Source organism: Moschus berezovskii, chromosome 17 (assembly GCF_049115385.1).
Source record: "Moschus berezovskii isolate FMDL1 chromosome 17, NW_MosBer_1.0, whole genome shotgun sequence".
NCBI lineage: Eukaryota > Metazoa > Chordata > Mammalia > Artiodactyla > Moschidae > Moschus > Moschus berezovskii.
The window spans coordinates 26,766,725-26,778,199 of NC_142476.1; the positions used below are offsets into that span (position 1 = coordinate 26,766,725).

At 41.9% G+C, this 11,475-nt stretch overlaps 1 pseudogene; it reads right to left on the reverse strand.

Annotated features, from left to right (window-relative positions):
• Window positions 1–10,293: 10,293 nt before the first annotated feature.
• On the reverse strand, window positions 10,294–11,166 carry LOC129551049 (cyclin-dependent kinase 4 pseudogene; annotated as a pseudogene).
• Window positions 11,167–11,475: the final 309 nt, after the last annotated feature.

The following is an 11,475-nucleotide window of genomic DNA, read 5'->3' on the forward strand; positions in this document are numbered from 1 at the left end:
TATTGAAAGAAAGGAGGAGCCCAGAGAGTGCACACAGAATTGCTAACAGGACAGTGTCAAAACAACCATTCACGAGGGCTGATTGAGAATCTACAGAATGAAACAAGCAGACACAGGCTTTTGTGGGTGCCTGTGATTTAACAGCGATAGGGGAATTGGGTCTGGTGCAAGAGACAAAGACTGCTTCAGAAGGTAAAAATGAATAGTTCAAATCAGGAATTTAAAAATCATATTCCTGCCAAAGAACCCTTTGGTGATTTTTCAAAACAAGAAAAATCTAACAAGCTTGTATTCATGCCATCTGAGAAATTAAATCCCAATTTGTTTGTCTTCTATTTTCTGCCAAGTCATCAGTCGGCTTTTGCTTCCTTTTGGTAGAATGAACAGGTCCTCAAATGCTGTGAACTCCATCCTGATGCAAACTCTGTTCTCAAACAAAAGAAACTCACTCACTCTTTGTCCCCCAATAACCTGACCCATCTACTATATTTTACCTCTTAGCCCTGATAAGATTTCAACTCTTGATTTAAATTTTCACATTGTGCATGTTCTGAGTAAACTCAGAGATGTCTGCGTTTGGTTTGCTAGTCACATTCCGATTCTGGTGACCCCGCTGAGCCTCACCTCAAATTTCCATTTATTCATACATCAAATTGCTTCTAGGGGTATGACATTTTGGATGTGATTAGAAGGCCAAGTGAAAAATACTTAACAATGTCACATGACAAGGCCACTTGGACAAAAGGACTTTGTACGTGTGACTTCACACAATGGGAAATCATGAACTTTTTCTCACCCTTTAAGTGGCATCAAGCCATAATAAACTTAGAAACTACCCTCTGGCATGATTCTGGAAATCTTTTCAGTTCTGACATCTGGAGTTTTTATACTATAATATAAATTAACATTGGAAATAATTCATTATTTTTCATGGATTAAAACTAAATCTTGTAGAACACTATTCTCTTACACGCTATAAATCTCATTTACTACTAACAATTTTGTTGTTTATGCAATATTTTGTCACATATGGGAATATATGTAAAAGATAAGAGCATACCAGAGTAATAAGAATGGAAAAGGCAAGAGATCTAGATTTAAATTCATTGTTCATTTAAGTGAATCTTGATCTTTCAGAAAAAAAGTCTTTTTTTTTCTAAACTTAAAAAATGATTTCTGAAACCCCCCACTGTATGCTCTGAATTGTGCTGGGTCTTATGGGGAATATGGGCGCTGACACAGCATAGAACCTACTTTCAAGGAGGTTGGTCTTGTAGAAAGAGGCAGCATAATAAAATTAAGAAAGAATGGAAACCTGCAATTTAATTTATGATGTCAGGTATTTTATGCACTTTATCTTTTACCTTCACAACAATCTTGCAAAGAAGTTATTATTCTCCCAATGTATTGGGTTGACCAAAAGTTTGTCTGAGTTTTTCCATAGGAGCTTCTGGAAAAATCTGCACTTTTTGGCGAACCCAATATTTGTAAGGAAACAGTGGTACAGGAAGGTGAAGTAATTTGCCTGGGGTCATTCAGCCAGTAAATTGCCAAAGCAGGATTCACAGTCAGATGTTTCTAACTTTAGGGAACCAAGTGATTTCCACTGTGCTCCACCACCTTGTATTTCTAGTGCATTAATCTGTTTCCTAGGATAAGTCACTTAGTCATCCCATGCTTTAGTTTCTTAGACTATAAAATGCGGAGGTTTCTTTCCTGGACTTTCATTCTATATCATCTTTAGACCAGCCCCTGAGGCACTGAAAGAGCAATCCCAGACAGAGGTCTAGGTGGGGTTGCCAACCTCTACCCTTAGGCCTTCAGAGTGTCCTGTGTTCAATGGGAGATACACTGATTGGGGCAGTTGGGCCCTGAAGAAAAGTAGGATTTGGATGGGTACCGAGGATGTGGAGGGTTTTGCAGACTGAGAGCATATCAGGGTAAAAGTAAGGAGTCAGAGCCAGGAGGCATGCTGGCCTGTTTGCTGGATAGTGATGGGATGGAGAGATTGGCATGTGAGTGGCCTATTGTGCAGTGTGTGTTGGGGAGGGGGTTTGCTGTGTCAAGATGAAGAAGGCCCTTGAATACTAGGGGTTGTTCTCCACTGGAAAGGCTCAGAGAGCTGTTTCAAGACTTTGGCAAATACCTGTGCCACTACTTACTGCTTCAGATCTTGAACATGATAAGTCAGTTGGCTGAGGAGTTCAGATCCTGTAATGGAAAAGAGAACTAAGATTCCGAAGTATTAATTATTTGCTAGTGCCTGGCAATGGCACCCCACTCCAGTACTCTTGCCTGGAAAATCCCATGGGTGGAGGAGACTGCTAGGCTGCAGTCCACGGGGTCGCAAAGAGTCAGACACACTGAGCGACTTCGCTTTCAATTTTCCTTTCCACTTTCTCACATTGGAGAAGGAAATGGCAACCCACTCCAGTGTTCTTGCCTGGAGAATCCCAAGGACGGGGGAGCCTGGTGGGCTTCCGTCTATGGGGTCGCACAGAGTCAGACACAACTGAAGAGACTTAGCAGCAGGAGCAGCAGCAGCAATAATAGGGCTCGCAAATTCATGGTAAATGAATGAGTGATGCCTGAGAGGCAGGCAGATTTATTTAAGTTTCCTGGAGGGTTAATCCAGAGCCACCTATATCACTTGGTTCTCTTAGGCAAAAACTCTCTGAGATCCCTACATGTGAGAGAGGGGCCTGGATGAGGCACTTCGTGTGACTGTGGATATCTTTCCTCTGTGTTAAGTGACTGGCCATTTAGAGGCTCAATCTGGGGCAGGCCTGATGACAGCCAGGCTCTAGCCAGCCTGGCCAGAGAACCTGTAGGTGGACATAACTGCTCAGTAGCATAAAGTGCCACTGTTTAAGAATGACAGGAACCATGGTTATCCAGTCAGAAGGCAGTGGAGGAGAACTAAATGTGGACCAGTTTGTTCTTTGGGATTACCACAATGCAAGGGAAAGTTTGAGACTAGAAGCCACAAAGATTCAAAAGCAAAAACAAAATATTTATGTTGATGTAACTGAACAATGGTTATCTGAGGCAACATTGAAATACAACTGTGAAGTAAACAGATCAAGTCCGTGACCTCATGGAGCTTCCTTTGTAGTGGAAAAAGACAGATAATAAATAAAAATGATTTTTCAGAATACAAGGTCAGTTATCTTAGCATATTATATCCTTTGCCAATGGTTTTGAAAGCCTCCTCTGTCATATATTTACTTTCCATGTATCTGCAGTTCTACAAACAATATATCTATTCTGTTTCCTATTTCTATTTGCCTACATTCTTGATTACTACAATTTTATTATTTTAAATTAATTTTTATGGAGTACAGTTGCTTTACGATATTGTGCTAGTTTCTGCTGTGCAGCAAAGTAAATCAGTTATATGTATACGTATATCTGTTCTTTTTGAGATCTCCTTCCCATTTACATCTCCACAGAGCATCGAGTAGAGTTCCCTGTGCTATATAGTAGATTCTCATTAGTTATCTGTATTATACATAGTAGTGCATATATGTCAATCCCAATCTCCCAATTCATTCCACTCCCCTTTCTCCCCGTGGTATCCATATGTTTCTTCTCTACATCTGTGTCTCTATTTCTGCTTTGCAAATAAGTTCATCTGTACTATTTTTCTAGATTTCACATATGAGTGTTAATACATTATATTTGTTTTTCTCTTTCTGACTTAATTCATACTGTATGATATTTCTAGGTCTAGGCACATCTCTGCAAATGGCACTATTTCATTCCTTTTTGTGGCTGAATAATATTCTATTATATATATAATATATATGCATGTATGTATAGGTACATACATATATGTGTGTGTGTATATATACATATATATAATTCAAGTTTTTTCTGTAACAACTCATGGAAAAACCTAAACCAATTTTTTGGCCAACCCAATACGTACCACATCTTCTTGATCCATCCCTCTGTTGTTGGACATTTAGGCTGCTTCCACATCCTGGCTGTTGTAAATAGTGCTGCAATGAACTTTGGGATGCATGTATCTTTTTGAATTATGGTTTTCTCCAGGTATCTGCCCAGGAATGGGATTACTGGGTCATGTGGTAGTTCTACTTTTAGTTTTTTGAGGAACCTCCATACTGTTCTCCATAGTGGCTGTAGCAGTTTACATTCCCACCAACAGTGTAAGAGGATTCCCCTTTCTCCATATCCTCTCCAGCATTTATTAATTGTAGATTTTTTGATTACAGCCATTCTGACCAATGTGAGGTCACCATACCTCACTGTAGTTTTGATTTGCATTTCTCTAAAAATCAGCAATATTTTCATGTGTTTGCTGGCCATGTATCTTTAGAGTAAACTTCGATACATGATACAGCAAGCGCCCAAATTAATTTCCTGCAAAAGTGCCTTAGCTACCTTTATTCCATATTCTCCAGTATAAATTTTAGAATCAGTTTCTCAAATCCCATGAATACTCCCTACTGGATTTTGATTGGAATTGCATTGCAGTTATAGATCAAGTTTGGGAAGAAAAAAAAAAGTATTCTTATAAATTTCTCTGTTCTTATGTCTTTAATATCTTTCATTATATTTTATATTATTCTTCCTAAAGCTCTTGCACACCTTTTATTAGATTTAGTCTTTTAATTTGTGTTCTTATCATTGATGATACTGACTTTAAAACTATATTCTCTAAAGGTTTATTACTGCTATACTATAGGAATGTAATTTATTTTAATATTGACTTTTTTATCTATCAACTAACTTTGCTGAATCCAAAAATTAATTTTGATACTTCTTGAGCAGATTCTCTCAAATTTTCTATGTAGATAACTTTATCATCTTAAAGTGGTTCACTTGCTGATTTTGTTCACAAGGGAACAGTTGGCCATGTCTAGAGACATTTTCGTTTGTCCCAACTGAAAGCATGAAATTTTTGCAGTCATTTACTAAAAATTATTTAGTGAACTCCTACTGTGTATTAGTCAAGTGGGCCTTAGAAAGCATCACTACTAACAAAGCTAGTGGAGATGACGGAATTCCAGTTGAGCTACTTCAAATCCTGAAAGATGATGCTATGAAAGTGTTGTACTCAATATGCCAGCAAATTTGGAAAACGCAGCAGTGGCCACAGGACTGGAAAAGGTCAGTCTTCATTCCAATCCCAAAGAAAGGCAATGCCAAAGAATGCTCAAACTACCGCACAATTGCACTCATCTCACACACTAGTAAAGTCATGCTCAAAATTCTCCAAGCCAGGCTTCAGCAATATGTGAACCATGAACTTCCAGATGTTCAAGCTGGTTTTAGAAAAGGCAGAGGAACCAGAGATTAAATTGCCAACATCCACTGGATCATGGAGAAAGCAAGAGAGTTCCAGAAAAACATCTACTTCTGCTTCATTGACTATGCCAAAGCCTTTGACTGTGTGGATCACAACAAACTGTGGAACATTCTGAAAGAGATGGGAATCCCAGACCACCTGACCTGCCTCTTGAGAAACCTGTATGCAGGTCAGGAAGCAACAGTTAGAACTGGACGTGGAACAACAGACTGGTTCCAAATAGGAAAAGGAGTATGTCAAGGTTGTATATTGTCACCCTGCTTATTTAACTTATATGCAGAGTACATCATGAGAGGAACGCTGGACTGGAAGAAGCACAAGCTGGAATCAAGATTGCTGGGAGAAATATCAATAACCTCAGATATGCAGATGACACCACCCTTATGGCAGAAAGTGAAGAGGAACTAAAAAGCCTCTTGATGAAAGTGAAAGAGGAGAGTGAAAAGGTTGGCTTGAAGCTCAACATTCAGAAAATGAAGATCATGGCATCTGGTCCCATCACTTCATGGGAAATAGATGGGGAAACAGTGGAAACAGTGTCAGACTTTATTTTTTTGGGCTCCAAAATCACTATGGATGCTGATTGCAGCCATGAAATTAAAAGACGCTTACTCCTTGGAAGGAAAGTTATGACCACCCTAGACAGCATAAAGCAGAGACATTACTTTGCCAACCAAGGTCCGTCTAGTCAAGGCTATGGTTTTTCCCGTGGTCATGTATGGATGTGAGAGCTGGACTGTGAAGAAAGCTGATCACCGAAGAATTGATGCTTTTGAACTGTGGTGTTGGAGAAGACTCTTGAGAGTCCCTTGTACCGCAAGGAGATCCAACCAGTCCATTCTAAGGGAGATCGATCTTGGGTGTTCATTGGAAGGACTGATGCTGAAGCTGAAACTGCAATACTTTGGCTACCTCATGCGACGAGTTGACTCACTGGAAAAGACTCTGATGCTGGGAAAGGTTGGGGGCGGGAGGAGAAGGGGACGACCGAGAATGAGATGGCTGGATGGCATCACCGACTCTGTGGACATGAGTTTGAGTGAACTCCGGGAGTTGGTGATGGACAGGGAGGCCTGGCGTGCTGTGATTCATGGGGTCGTGGAGAGTCCGACACGACTGAGCGACTGAACTGAACTGAACTGAGACAGCATATTCAAAAGCAGAGACATTACTTTGCCAACCAAGGTCCGTCTAGTCAAGTTTTTTACTAGTCATGGTTTTTCCAGTGGTCATGTATGGATGTGAGAGTTGGCCTGTGAAGAATTGATGATTTGAACTCTGGTGTTGGAGAAGACTCTTGAGAGTCCCTTGGACTACAAAGAGATCCAACCAGTCCATTCTAAAGGAGATCAGTCCTGGGTGATGCTAAAGCTGATGCTCCAATACTTTGGCCACCTCATGCAAAGAGTTGACTCACTGGAAAAAGACTGATGCTGGGAGGGATTGGGGGCAGGAAGAGAAGGGGACGACAGAGAATGAGATGGCTGGATGGCATCACCAACTTGATGGAGGTGAGTTTGAGTGAACTCTGGGAGTTGGTGATGGAAAGGGAAGCCTAGCATGCTGCAGTCCATGGGGTCGCAAACAGACAGGACTGAGTGACTGAACTGAACTAAACTGAATTGAGACAAGGGAAGGGAAAAGAGTAATTTTATGGTAGAGAAACTGACAGACACTACCTGAGCCAGGTGAGCAAACTCAACGGTAACAATGATGTCATATTGACAATATATAACCACGAATGATGCGATGAGAGCGACACTTTATCTCTGTGGTCCTCGTCACTCAAACTCATCATCTCAGCCTAGTCATGAGAAAAATCCCAACTGAGGGGCATGTAAAATACTGTCTGAGCTGTACTTTTCAGACTGTCAAGGTCATCCAAAACATGGTCTGAGTAACCGTCACAGCCAAGAGGAGCCAAAGGAGACGGGACAACTAAATGTAATACGGGAAGCTGGATGCCCTCCTGGAACAGAAAGATAGCACACAGTAAAAATTAAGGAAATCTGAAAAAAAAAAAAAGTATGGACTTTAGTTAATAATAAGGTGTCTTCAGTTCAGTTCAGTTCAGTCGCTCAGTCGTGTCCGACTCTCCGCGACCCCATGAATCACAGCACTCCAGGCCTCCCTGTCCATCACCAACTCCCGGAGTTCACTCAAACTCATTCCCATCGAGTCGGTGATGCCATCCATCCATCTCTTTCTTTGTCGTCCCCTTCTCCTCCCGCCCTCAATCCTTCCCAGCATCAGAGTCTTTTCCAGTGTAGGTTCATTAATTGTGACAAATGAACTATCCTAAAGTAAGATAATAACAATGGGGGAAATTGGATGGGGCATACGGAAATTCTATAGTATCTTTGCCACTTTTCTGTCATTCTAAAACAATGCTTGTGTCTTACTGCTGCTGTAACAATTTATCACAGGTTTGTTGGGTTAAAATAATGCAAACTTTAAAAGTTTTGGAGGTCATAAGTCCAAAATGAGTCTTGTTGTTTAGTTGCTATGTTATGTCCGACTCTTTGTGACTCCATGGACTGTAGCCCACCAGGTTCTTCTGTCCATGGAATTCTCTGGGCAAGAATACTAAAGTAGGTTACCATTTCCTTCTGCAGAGGATCCTCCTGACCTAGGGATCAAACCCGTGTCTCCTGCATTGGCAGGTTTACTTTTTTAGCACTGATCCAGCAAGGAATCTTAGAAGGGTGAAAATCAAGGAGCTGGCAGGGCTGGTTCCTTCTGGAGGCTCCAGGGGCAATTCAATTCCTTGTCTTTTCCAGATTCTAGAGACTGCCAGCATTCATTGACTTGTGGCCACATCACTTCAGTCTCTCTGTATGCTGTCATATCGCCTTCTCCTCTGTCTGACATTCTTGGACCCCTCTTATAAGAACCCTGTGATCATACATGGCCCACTGGGATAATCCAGAATAATCTCCCCATCATAAAAACCCTTAATTTAATTGCACTTTCAAAGTACCTATGACCATACAACATTCACAGGTTCTGGAGGTTAGGACATTGACATTTTGTGGGGCTATTACTCAGCGTACTCTGATACTCTAAGGATTTCCCAGGTGGCACTGGTGGTCAAGAACCTGCCTGCAAATGCAGGGAACATAAGAGACGCAGGTTAAATCCCTGGGTTGGGAAGATCCTCTGGAGGAGGGCATGGCAACCTGCTCCAGCATTCTTGCCTGGAGAATCACATGTGCAGAGGAGCCTGGTGGGCTACAGTTTATAAGGTCGCACAGTCAGACACGACTGAAGTGACTTAGCATGCATACATGCACACTACTCTAAAATTAAAAGCTTATTTTCGAAAAACAACAAACAAATATTTAGAAAGTCTAGCTGGGACAAAAGTGAGCACACAGTTAAATACCAAAGACTAACAGGAAATACAACAAAAGATATAAAATATCTTTATATGGAGATTTTTAAATATAAGAGAGTATCAGCCTCGGTCGCCTAATAGATAAGGCTTTGGCCTTCTAAAATATAAGAGAGTTGTACATATGACTATGAAATAATATATTTCATTATCTAGAAGAAATACATGATTTCCTGGGGCAACAAGGTGTTATGGAAAAAAATATCAGAAAAAGACCCAGGCACAACTGGAAAATATTGTCATAGAAGTCTTCAGGACAGGATGTTTTTATAATGACCATCATCTCTACTTATTCAGGGTTACTAAGTAATGGACAGAGCTGGAATTCAAACCAGCATTTGTCTGACTTTAAAACCCATGTACTTTCACAGCATCATTTTGTCTCCTGTGCATACATGAATCAGTCTTTTCATTCTTTCAAGAAACAGATTTTTTCTATTCTATATAATCTATTCCAGAACATGGAAAGCTACTTAACTCATTTTTAACTCTTCAAAACCATGTAGCAGAGCCTAGTGAGACAGGCTCCTCCCTCAAACTGTATAATTTTAGCCTCAGTTCCTTATCTGCAAAATATATGTAATGCTGTATTTCATTTGTAAATGTTGTAAGAAAATACAGGAGAAAATGTGGTATTTGAAACACTGTATGTGTGTACAAAATGATCACAACTGCTATTATTATTACTAAAGCCTAACAGAGATAGGATAAGAAGACCCATATATTTCAAAACTCTAAATAATGTAATATCCAATGGGACTCAAAAAACTATTTGGAAAGAATAATCTACCACAACCAAGTAGAAGCCATCAGTTTCTTTTTTTTTAATAATCTTACTTATGGCCGTGCTGGGTCTTTGTTGCTGTGAGTACTTTTCTCTAGTTGCAGCAAGCACAGGCTACCCTCTCGTTTCAGGCTGCAGGCTTCTCATTGCTGCGGCTTCTCTTGTTGAGTACATGCTGCAGAGTGTGTGGGCTTCAGTAGTTGTGGCTCCCAGGCTCTAGAGCACAGGCTCAACAGTTGTGGCAAGGGCTAGTTGCCCCGAGGCATGTGGGATCTTCCCGGATCAGGGATTAAACTCGTGTCTCCTGCATTGGCAGGTGGATTCTTTACCACCGAGCCACCAGAGAAGCCCCAGTTTGGCTTAATATTAGAAAATTCTTGTGTTATATCATATTGAGAGGTCAAATTAAAAAAAAAATATTCATAAGATCGTTAGTTTTCAAAAGGCGTTGATAAAATATTGCAATGATATCATTTTTGTTGTGTTTCCTGTATGAAAAACGATCCCAACATCAAGGTATAGGGAAGAGGCGAACAAGGGACATACCCCTTTGTGTAAGGACACAGCGGGGCAGAAGGATAAGCCTCAAAAGGAGGGGTGGGAGGGGAATTTCATTAAGGCAGCAAAACATTCTCTGAAAAAAGTTGGAGGAGGAGCCTCCACAGCATCAGAGATGAAAACAGAGGGCACCTTCTCAGCGGGAGTCTCTTCACTCAAGTGTTCAAAGGAAGGGAGATGTCGGTGTCTTTCCTCTTGGATCTGTTGCAGCCGTTTTGTTGTTCACTCGGGGTCACCTTCTGCCTTGTGTAGGTAGAAGTGCTGCGAGGCTTGGAATGCAGAGTTGCCTGTGGGGGTTGAAAGTCTGCATTTCCAGCAGCAGCTGTGCTCCAGATTCCTCTGTCTCAGGGACCACTGGGTGGGGCCCCAGGGGAGGGGAAGTCTCCTGGGGATATAGACATGTTTCGAGGCCAGTCATCCTTTGGGGGCCGTTCAATCAGGTCAAAGATTCTGCCTATTTGGTCAGCTTCAGAGTGTCTCTGCAAAAATACAGCCAATGCGCCACATGTCCACAGGCGTCGCATAGGTAGACTGCAAAAGGACTTTTGGAGTTCATGGTACCGGAGTGTTAACAACCGCAGGTGTAGGGTTGCCTGGTAGCTGTAGCTTCTGGCCAGGCCAAAGTCAGCCAGATTGACTGTCCCGCCACTTGTCACCTGAATGTTCTCTGGCTTCAGGTCTTGGTGAACGATGCCGTTGGTAGGAAGGAAATCCAGGCCTCTTAGAAACCAGGGCATCGGATTCTTGATAGTCTCCACTGGCAAGCCTGGTGGGGGTGCCTTGTCCAGACACGTCCTTAGGTCTGGATTCACATGCTCACGCACCAGGGTCACGTTGGCCTCCCGGGCATTTTAGGCGGTGGCACTGACGTCCATCAGCCGGACAACACTGGGATACTCAAGAGCCTCCAGACATGGCAGTAAGTCCACCTTACCAACTGTGCTGATGGGCAGGCCTCCTCCAGCACTCCTCCACTGGGGACTCTTACACTCTTGAGAGCCACAAAAAGGCCACTGTGGGGATCACGGGCCTTGTACACTGTCTCATAGGCCCTGACACCAATTCAACCATTGGCTCATATGGAGGAGTAGTCATTCTCAGAGCAGAGGAGACTCTTGCAGGTCTCTGGAGATTGGGAGCTACTTGGGTGGCAGATTATCCGGATCCTGGAGCTGGTTTCTGCAGCACCATACATTTCAGGTCTGTCCTGGGCTGCTGGATGGTAACAGCCAGGCCATAGACAGAGGTCATAGGCTAGAGCAGCTCCCTTTACCCCCAACCTCACCGTGTGACCAGCTGCCCTACAATCATTTCTAATGAGAAAAATCTTTTTGTTATCTATATAAGAATAATTCCTTAACACATAAAGGAACATTTTCATATTGAGAGCTCATTTAATTTGTT